We start from the raw sequence: 11,784 nt of genomic DNA, 5'->3' as shown, positions 1-11,784 counted from the left end.
CATCCATCAGACCTTCATCCTCTTCTCCCCAAGACTCAGGAGCCCCCAAACTTCTCAACTCTTTCAGAATTAACTTCTCTGATACTAGAGGAATAGGGGAGATAGAGGAGATTGAAATTGAGTCAGGATGGCATCGAGAGCCTGTTTAAAAGCTCCAAACTCTAGTACTGACATACCCTGATATGTCGGTGCACTAGCATTTTTAGACGGGATCAGATGCTCAATATTTGCTTCTTAGCTCTCATTACCCGACCCTTCTCTATTTTCTTAATTGGCCGCTCTCTATGAATGCATAGAATCTGACATCTAATAAGAACATACATAATGATAACACTTAAGTTAGTAAGGAGTGACATCAATCATATTCTAACAACACATATCAGTAACCTTGACATCTTATTGGCATGTAAAAACCCTTTTTATGGTAAAATACGCTCGATTTCGACCAATAATCGGCTAAACCTGTAGCTCTGATACCAATAAATATAACACCCATTTATCGTATACTTTTGTACACATGTCACAGATGTCACATATCTTTGAAAAACTTTATGCTATTGAAAAACTAGTAAAATTTTGTTTATAATAATAAAACATTTTAATTTAATAATAATAAAACGTTCATTAGCATATAGTATGAAAACAAATCCTAAAGTTTGAACATATTTAATTTTTACATCATCATAAGTCAAATACTTTTTAGAGTATTATCATAAATCTATTACATGCAAAATAACAACATCAAAAGCATATAAGGTGGTCATACAGTTACTGATGAGGTGGCTCTTGATTGTCGATTTCAGAGGCACTCCTTACTCCACTCGCTAATACCTACGCTTGAAATCAACACACGCTAAGTAATCACTTATTGTGGCATAATAATAATAAAATGAGGTCAATTTTAAACATAAATATATCATCATCTATCCAAATATAATTTGAATATTTCAACTCATTATAAATTCCATGGATTTACACACGTAGTATCGATATAGTAATTCACAACTAATTATGAATTTCTTAGGTTGTACACATATTGTCAATACGAAAAATCATAAACTCATTATGAATTTCTTTGGTTGCATACATAGTGTCAATACGTAAATTCACAACTAATTATGAATTTCTTAGGTTGTACACATAATGTCAATACGGAAAATCATAAACTCATTATGAATTTCTTAGGTTGCACACATAGTTCCAATACGGAAATTCATAAACTCATTATGAATTTCTTAGGTTGCACACGTAATGCCAATACGAAAATTCATAAACTTATTACGAATTTCTTAGGTTGCACATATTGTGCCAATACAGAAATTCATAAACTTATTACGAATTTCTTAGGTTGCACACATAGTGCTAATACGAAAATTTATAAACTTATTATGAATTTCTTAGGTTTCACACATAGTGCCAATACAGAAATTCATAAACTTATTATGAATTTCTTAGGTTGCACACATAGTGCCAATACGAAAATTCATAAACTCATAATGAATTTCATAGGTTGCACACATAGTGCCAATACAAAAATTCATGAACTCATTATGAATTTATTAGGTTGCAGACATAGTGCTTATTTGGTAAATGCAATACATACATTAAGCAAGATGCATTTATGACTATCATACCTATAAGTACATAATAAATTCAATCACATGGTAAGCCTCACTATCATGCCTTATTGATGTCAGATTATTCGACAACTTTATCCTTGCCCTTTTTCTTCCTTGATTCAGGAGCTTGGTTACGATCTACACAAGCATCCATTATCCACATACAATAAAAATGTTAGTACACTTTCTAACATTTATACAAAGTAATAATACTCAAAAGTACTATTATTCTCAAATTCTATTAAAGTTCATCCTAACTTAAATTTCCAAGCTAATTAGTATTGTTACCCTTTCTATGGTATCAATACTTCTATACTCTGGTACCGATAGTCCCTTCAATACCGATACCATTTTTGCATTCTCGAATTCATTTCTCAATATTAGTATCGATACCCCACTTCAGTACCGATACTACTTGCATAAGTATCAATACTGTTCATTATCTTTCCTCAAATTTAACCCTAGAGTATCAATATTGTTCTTCCAGTACCAATACTTTTACGCATATTTTTCATATTTCACTTCAATTTTTACCAAACTTTCTCCTAAATCTCTTACTTTAATCCCCAACCATACCATTAAACTCATCATTACTTAATCCAACTAACTTACATCCATTAATCTTCTCATAGCATCCAAAATCTCCAAAGAACACTCAAAACTAAGAATTACACAAACTTTTCCAACTTGTTTTTAATCACTTCTGAAGCTCCCAATCTCTTATTCACTTCTTTGACAAGTGAAAAATGCCTTAAATCTTCTATTACTAACCAAGTTTCATCAAATTACTTAAAAACCCATTTTATGAAATCTCAAATAAAACCTTCATCTCTTAGTTTTAATCCTCCTTAAACCTTTCGTATGCCTTTATGTTACTAAAGGTTTCAAAACCAATCCAAAAACGAAAGGAAAAACCAACATTGATGAATCCTTCCCTTAGATGTGGAGGGCATAGGACGTGAAGAATAAGAAGAGCGAACTTTCAAACTTATCCTCTTAATTCTCCTATTTACTTTTATTAAATAACCTCATTAAATGAATATTAAATTCATTCCATCTAAATGATTAAATTGCCCTTCTATTCTTTTATTCTTACTAATAAGTCTCAAGCACAATTTCCTAAATCATTCCCTATAATTTTTAATTTACTCAATTTAACTCACCAACATTTAAATTATTTCACAATGGTTAAATATATGATATTTTGGGTATTACAAAACCAACCTTGAAGATAAGAAGACAAAGCATTCAAGTGCATTTTATTACTAAATTGATGAGAATGTTTTCATCTTTTGAGTCTTTTCATATGCTGCTTAGAAGTACTATAAAAAAGCACCATTGGGATAATTTCTAGACACACATTAGAATATATAAAACATTATTGAGAGGTTAATTTCATTCTTGTTATGCTGTAGAACTTTATCGTCTTCAAGATAGGCTTGTAGTCTTCATCCATTTTCCTTTGTTATTGCTTTGGTTCCTAGCTCATCTATAGTTAGTGGGTTACGTTCCATTTCCTACCACTTCTACCTTTTCACCTTTTTATATTGTTGTTTACTAACTCATATATAGTTAGAGGGTCACAATCAATCCTTTTAATTACTTTCATTCTCTACGCCAACCAAAAACATCCTTTATCATTTTCGTTACATCCATTCAACCACTATTACCATCACACTTCCTTTATTAATAATCCACTTCAACTTCATTCTATCATTTCTATTACTTTCATATACTTATTTATATATACATATTTCCCTTCTTGTAACGTTTTTGTGCATGTTTCAGTTTTCATTCAAAGCACTGCGAAGTTCTTACTTGAATCACGATCGGGCACACCCATATATGACTCGTAACACATAATCGAGATCATATCAGATGTAAAGTATGATTATCCAATGACTTACTATAAACTAATATATCATCAAAATAAGCAACGCATAACTTAATTAAAGCATGATTATACGCATGATTATATGCATGATTGTTGCAATGGTGGCCTTTAATGGATGTTGACGATGAAGATGGCTTGATGTTGTTGAAGTATGGTGGATGGCAATGAAAGTGATAAAGGTATAATAACTTAATTAAACCAAAGAAGAAATTATACTAAAGATTATAGTCCCAACATTTATAAACTTAATTAAGGGTGCTGAATATGACTAAAACCCACTGGATAAATAATCTAGTAATTATAAGTACCAGGGTGAAGTGAATGATGCCACAAGTGTAGAAATATACTTCCTTAATCGATAAAGTTCTTAAAGAACTTGGTACAGAAATTTAACTCAAAAAAGTATATGATAAAAAAATGAGATGAGACGATTACAAGTGAAGAATTCCCTCATATTTATAGCATTTGTAAGACTTTGGTCGAATAAATATGTGTCTGTTCGGCTAGGTACATGATTCAAATGAAAGTACATAATTAATTAAGTGAATGAATGTGTCCATAGGCCTTGTGATGGTTCGACTATCTCTTTGTGAAAGAGCATAATGTTTCTCTCATGCATGAATGCCTCTAATTGGCTGAATGGTGATGTACTTGTTCATCTTAGAGCCAAAATCTCAATGTGATATGATGCAACCTATTGAATAAGAACCTCTTTGATTATAATGTATATAGAATGAAGTAAGCAATTTATTTACTGAAAACTTACTAAGACTAAGGATGATGTTGTTGGTTGTATGGTTAAGGTTAAGGACGAAAATGGCTAATAAATTATGAAAAAAATAATAATTAGGTTGTTGGAAATTTTAGAATGATGAAGGTGTAAGATGAATGCTTGGTGAAGTTGACAATGGTGGAAAAGAAGAAGATTTGAAAGTTTGGTTAATAAACAAATAACAAGGAAGAACCTATACTAAAATGTAAAAACCCAAACCTTATATGTTAGATGCTCAAAGGACTTGGACCCGTTAGATATCAATCTAAGAACCCGATGTATCACAAGTTTGACACAACAAGAACACTTGAAATGTCAATAAATAGATGAAAGAAGAACAAACATCGAGAGAAAAACCTCACAATAATTTGTATTCATAAAGGTCTAACCTTTGTACTTACAAAATTACAAAATATATAGAGAAAGGAGAGATTTGGTCGGCCATCACTTATGGCTACAAAATAATCAAGTTTGTATTTAAAACGCAAATGAAAAACCACCATGTAACTTCCTTGTATTGCCACCTATTTGCCTGGCTCATTTTGAATTATTTTAACACATTTTTCATGCGTTAAATGAGTGGGTAAGGGAGTTATAACCGTCCATGCATGGAGGGCGTAGTTGAGAATTCAAACAATTACATGTTTGCTTTTACTTTGAATTCAAATATGCCTATTGTTGAATTTTCACACATATGCATAATGTCACACATGTCGTGCACTCTTGGATTAGTATACAACGCCCCATATTTTGCTCACATGTTTGTAGGACAATCTCCCACACGTAGGACTCCTTTGAGTTTCTTATGGAGTTGTTAGTTGGAATTGAGTTAGTGGAGCTGAAGTAGAGCAGAACGGAGCTAAGGTGAGCTAAATTCAGCTAGTTGAAAGTGTAGTGAGTTGAGTTGAGCTAAGATGAGTTCCATACACTCCGTTGAGCTTAAATCGAGCTAGGATTAAGACCTTGAGTTACTTCCCTTTATTGTTCCTATATGGAAAACACAAAAACATCCATCAAAGTATGGAAAACTTATTGTAAACTTATTAATAAGCTGAAAAATACCATACAAACACACTTATGATCTATAAAACTTATTAAAAACATAAAGTAATTAATATATATAATGCAATACTTTTATACCTAATGAAACTAATGCAAATGCATATAATTACTTAGTATAACTAAGGTGACGTTACACATCAGTATGTAACACATTGAAAAGCTTAGCATCTAAGGCATAAACATCATGGAATGATTCAGAAACTTGTAAAAACTTAAGAAAAAGAACTTCCCTAAAATGTTTTACCTTAGAACGTGTGATAAGTCATGCTAGTAAGACCTCCATACCAGTTTCCTTTGTTGGCATAGATGTGCTCACATCATCACCCCTTCGATTTGGCCTCAAATCTGCATTAACATCGTAAGGGGATAAATAAAAAAAATGAAGCACTTACATTGAATTCACCCAATAAGTTAAACTTGCAAGCGCTATCGTTTACTTTCTCCAACACTTGAAACATACCATCTCCTCGGGGTAAAAACGTAGAACATCGTTGGCCTGGATACCGTTCCTTTCGAAAATAAACCCAAACCCAATATCCAACATTTAAGGTAATTTGCTTAAAACCTTTATTTTCTCGCTTCTCGTACTACTGAGTCATTCGCTCTAGATTCTCCTTAACCTGTTGATGTAACTTTTTTCACATAGTCTGCTTTAAACTTTCTATCTCTGTTCATAAATTGTTAATGAGGCAATGGCAACAAATCCATAGGAGTTAAATGATTAAAGCCATAAACAATCTCAAATTGTGAAAATTTTGTAGTAGAATGAACGTAATGGTTATAGGAAAACTCAACATGCGACAAACAATCTTCCTATGTCTTAATGTTCTTGTTAATGATGGAACACAATAAAGTAGGTAAAACACAATTTAAAACTTCAATTTCTCCATCAGTTTGAGGATGACAAGTAGTGTAAAATATCGGTTTCGTTCCCAATTTGCACCAAAGAGTCTGCCAAAAATGACTCAAAAACTTAACATTCCTGTCAGAAACACTAGACCTAGGGATTCTATGTAAACAAACAAACTCGTTGAAAAACAAGTTGGCGACATTAGTAGTATTATCAGTCTTATGACACGTAATGAAATATTCCATATTTGAAAACCTGTCAACCACAACAAAGATACTATCTCTAGATGTTATAGTTTTAGGCAATCCCAACACAAAATCCTTCGAGATATCCAGCCAAGGAGAATCAGGAATAGGTAAAGTCAAATACATACCGTGTGGTAGACCCTTTGATTTTTCTTTCTTACATGTTATACAATGTTCACATATTCTTTCAACGTCCCTGTGCATCTTAGGCCATAATATATGCTCCTTCAGAATGTTCAACATCTTAATAACTCCATAATGTCCCATAAGTCCACCTTCATGTGCTTCTCGAATAAGAACTTCTCAAATTGACCCTTGAGGAATACAAATTATTCCTTCTTCCATCATTTTAATAAAACTTCTCATATGTAGCTTTTTCACAAGACATATATCTTTCTCCAAAATCATAGTCAATGGCGTATAAATCTTTAATATAAGCAAACACAATCAAATGAGAGTCCAAATAATTCAAAAGTACATACCTATGAGATAAGGCATCCGCTACAACATCGTCTTTACCATTTTTATATCGAATGACATAAGTAAAATACTCTAAAGATTCAACCCACTTAGCATGCCTTTTATTCAACTTATGTTTACGTGTAATGTGTTCAAAGCCTCATGATCGGTGTCAATCACAAATTTTTTCAGGAAAAGATTGTTTTTCCATATCTCAAGTGCTCGAACTAATGCATATATCTCCTTATCATAAACTGGATAGTTTAATATAGCACCACTTAACTTCTCAATGAAATATGCAATAGGTCACTTTTCCTGTGACAAGCCTGCTCTAATTCCTATACCTGAAGCATCACACTCAATCTAGAACATTTTATCAAAATTAGGCAAGGCCAACACTGGTGCATTAGCCAAACAATCCTTTATTTTTAAAAAGGCTTCCTCCTATTTAATACACCAATTGAAGATAAAATTCTTCTTTATAATCTCGGTTAAGGGTGCGGTAATGAAACTGAAGTTAGGCACGAATTTATGATAAAAACTAGCTAAACCATTAAAAGATCTAACCTGACTTATCGACCTCGTCGAGGCCATTCCTGAATTGCCTTTACCTTTTCAGGATCGACTTCTACACCATGGGCACTAACAGTGAGACCAAGAAAGGTAAGATTTTCAGTACAAAATACACATTTCTATAAATTATCGAACAACCTTTCTTTTCTCAATGTGCCAATAGCATTTCTTAAATGTTCCTTATGTTCCTATAAGGACTTGTTGTAGCTAAGAATGTCATCAAAATACACAACAATATATTTTCCAATATAAGGATGTAAGACATGATTCATTAGCTGCATGAATGTACTAGGTGCATTAGTTAAACCAAAAAGCATCACTAACCATTCATATATACCCAATTCCGTTTTGAAGGTTGTCTTCCATTCATCGCCTTCTCGTATTCAAACCTGATGATTCCCACTATTTAAATCCACCTTGAAGAATATAATCGCACCACATAATTCATCAAGCATATCATCAAGGCGAGGAATAGGCACAGCTCCACAATCGACACACATTCTCCACGTTCTGTCCTTCTTTGGCTCCAACAGTACTGGTACATCACACAAACTCAAGCTCTCTCGAATGTAACCCTTCTCCATCAACTCGGTGATTTACTTATGAATTTCTTTTGTTTATTCCGGATTACTTTGATATGCTAGCCTATTTGGAATAGTGGCTCCCAGAATAAAGTCAATTTGATGCTCAATGCCCCGAATAGGTGGCAATCCACTCGGTGTCTCATCCAGAAACATATCCTCAAATTCATGCAAAATAGATGCAAAAGACACAGAAAATTCAGTGGGAGTTTCAACCAATAAATAATTTTCTTTATACATTAAAATTAGTAAAGACTGCTAAGAGGAAAGATATTTCCTGATTTCCTTTCCGTTTGCGTACACGCTCATATTTTTCTTCCCTTTTGATTCTTCACTATTCTTTTTCAAATGAACTTGATCTTCTTGCACTTGTATTGGTGTCAAAGGTGCTAAGGTTATTTTCTTACATACATTCATAAAAGAATATCTATTTGTGAAACCATCATGTATGACCTTTTTATAAAATTTACATGGATGTCCCAACAACAAATGAGTGGCATCCATTGACACAACATCATACAACACTTCATGCTTGTACTTTCGAATGGTAAATGTCACAATAACTTGTTTAGTGACATTTAACTATCCACCATCATTCAGCCACAGTAGCTTGTACGGATTCAGGTGCTTTGTCATTTTCATTCCTAACTTATCAACCATAACAATACTTGTAACATTAGTACAACTACCACAATCAATAATCACAACACATACCTTGTTATTTACAAGACATCTTGTATGAAAGATGTTCTCTCACTACTATTCATCTTGAATCGATTGTCCATTCAAACTTCTCTTAACCATAAGTGCTTCACCCGTTACACATGTCTATACTTGGTCATCATCTTCATCATCGTCCACTAAAGGGGTTTTTTGCTCATCAACTTCATATTCAGACTCTATATCCCCATCCACATGCATCAACATTGTATTTCGATTATGGCACTGACTCAAAACATGCCCTCTGCCAAGGCATTTAAAATATAGGATATCTCTTATACGTTCTGGAGGCATATGTTGCTTTCCACATCCAAATTCAACAACGGAAGGCTTCAGACTACTCGATTCTATTCTTTCTTTAATCTTAAGGGGTGTTTGCTTCCTGTAATTGTTATGAGTGAATAATGGGTTAGAGAAAACTTTAGAAAGAGTATTACTTTGATAAGAAGATTTCCTACGTTGTTCCATTTCTATTTTGATCGCCATATGCACCATGTAATATAACTCGACGTAATACTACAACTAAACAACGTTAACAATTTCAAAATTCAAACCTAAAAGAAAACGTGTCATAGTCGCTTCTCTATCTTCCTTGATATTTGCACGCATCATGGACATTTCCATCTCCTTGACATAATCTTCAACATTTCGATTACCATATTTCATGTTTTGTAATTTATGAAATAAATCATGATGATAATGAGATGGAACAAACCATTTTCTCTTGACTCGCTTCATTTCTACCCACGTATTCACTTGACCCTCACTGATTCTTCATCTACTAATCAATAATTGATCCCAACAAATGAGAGCGTAATCAACCCTTAACATCCTCTGTATCTCACGTATAATGGCCTGCATTTGTAAGTTTTGATGTAAGGTACTCGTACCTTTAATTTATTATGTATCTAGGAAGGAAGCAAAACAATTTGCAAATAAGTGAATAACTCAAATAGAATGGTTTAGTAGTTGATGTAGGTGAATATAGAAGGTTATTTCTGATATGAGAATTGGTTGTGGAAGTATGGTTGATATGGCAATGGGGTTGAGCTTATGAAACAAATAAAAGGTAGGATAGTATCTTAAATAAACTAAAGAAGAACCAATGCTATAGAAGTGTTAGAACCGTCGATGCATCCCACATCACAGAGGAAGCAAAACTAGACGGTCTCACCAGCGATCCAAGTACGTAAAAGGAAAAGGAAATGATGCGAATAATTACAATGGGTTCCTTGAAAAACAACAAAGACAGCAGCGGGAAGTGGTGATCACGAACGGTACGAAGCGTAAGCCTCCACGAAAACACATCTCGGCCTCTACTTAGTTCACCCGATTGAGAGAAAAAAATTCTTTTCCCAAAAACGGTTTTGAGAAAAAAAGATGAAGTAAAAATGCTTGCTAGACCTTACATCCTTTAAATATATCAATTACCCTAACATCTTAGGAATTTAAAGTTATTTCAAATTAATAAATAAAATATTATTTAATTAACTCAAATTAAATATACATTAAATACTTATAATCTGAATTACAATCTTTAATTTTTATTTAAAAACTTATTTAATTATCCTGAATTATATATCAATTCAAAGAGTTGTAATATAAATTACACTCTTTTAATGCTTACTTACTATATTTGGGATAATTAAAATCATATGTATATCAAATATATATATCTTAACTTTAGACATATTTTAGTAACATACAACAATTTGTATATCTTTTCTCATTTCAATCCTAGGGTATGACCCTGTAGGTTCTTGTAATGTTAGTAGTAATTATTAGAACAATTTTAATATTACATACAATGAGTGACATCTAGCAATATATCATTGTCACCTAAGTTACAAGAAATTATGATTCGACATATCATCTTTATGATTAACTCTTTTATGTATAACATCTTTTTGTCCTTTATATCTAGAATAGGCACAAGTCTAAGAATAGTCACACTTGTATAAACCATCTATTGTTTCTTGATATTTAGAGTAGACTACAATTAACGAATAATTTGTGACATCACATATCAACTTACTCGAGCATGGCCATGCATTTCTAGTCTCACTCAATCAAGTGGCCTGTGATATATTTCCTATTATGTAGGTAGGACAAATCATATCTTTACCATATACACCCTACTACATATATCGAGATATATTCAATAACAATCTTTATAGTGCAACCAGTCACGGACCATGTTTAACTATATCAAAACATACAACAATATATGTTGGGATGACATTGATCTCAAGTCTGAGGATCATACATGTAGTCATCACCTTGAGCAATGTTCTGATTGTTACATAATAATCCAAGACATGATCATGATGGGTCAATCCAATATATTGTTCTCTAACAATTAAACCATGTATCAATTTTGACATCTCTATGTCAATGACAGCTCCTTGTAATCAATCAATAACATGTTAGTCTTAAGCGTATTATTATTTTCCATGCCCATAATAATACATTACTATGGATCTTTTATTAATGCTATTATATGGACTTTATTGTCTTTCTGTTTTTGTTAAACATAGGCATATAACTGAAAATATTATTGGAAATACCTTTATTCAAAAAAATAGGTAAATAAATGTATTATTACAATCATCATATGATTGGTATTTGGGCATGCTCCAACAATATCCCACTAGCACTAAGACCAATCACTCATATATCTAATACCGAGTGACTCAGTGTGGCGATCATGCCTCTGCTGTGTAAGAGGCTTTGTCAAGGGATCATCAATGTTTTCATCCATGTGTACTTCGTATATTTCCACTTATCCTCCATCTATGATCACACGAATGAGATTAAAGCGCCTAAGAATATGTTTGGATCGTTGATGAGATTTGAATTCCTTTGCATGTGCAATGGCTCCATTATTATCACAACGATCTGATATGTTGGGAACAACCCCCCAATTCTAATATGAACTTCTTCATCCAAACAACCTCTTTTACTGCTTCATTGGCTGTAATGTATTCAACCTCTATTGTAGAATTAGGT

The sequence above is a fragment of the Hibiscus syriacus genome, unplaced genomic scaffold (genome assembly GCF_006381635.1).
Source record: "Hibiscus syriacus cultivar Baekdansim isolate YM2019G1 unplaced genomic scaffold, ASM638163v2 tig00116989_pilon, whole genome shotgun sequence".
Taxonomy (NCBI): domain Eukaryota; kingdom Viridiplantae; phylum Streptophyta; class Magnoliopsida; order Malvales; family Malvaceae; genus Hibiscus; species Hibiscus syriacus.
This window is presented reverse-complemented; position numbering follows the sequence as displayed.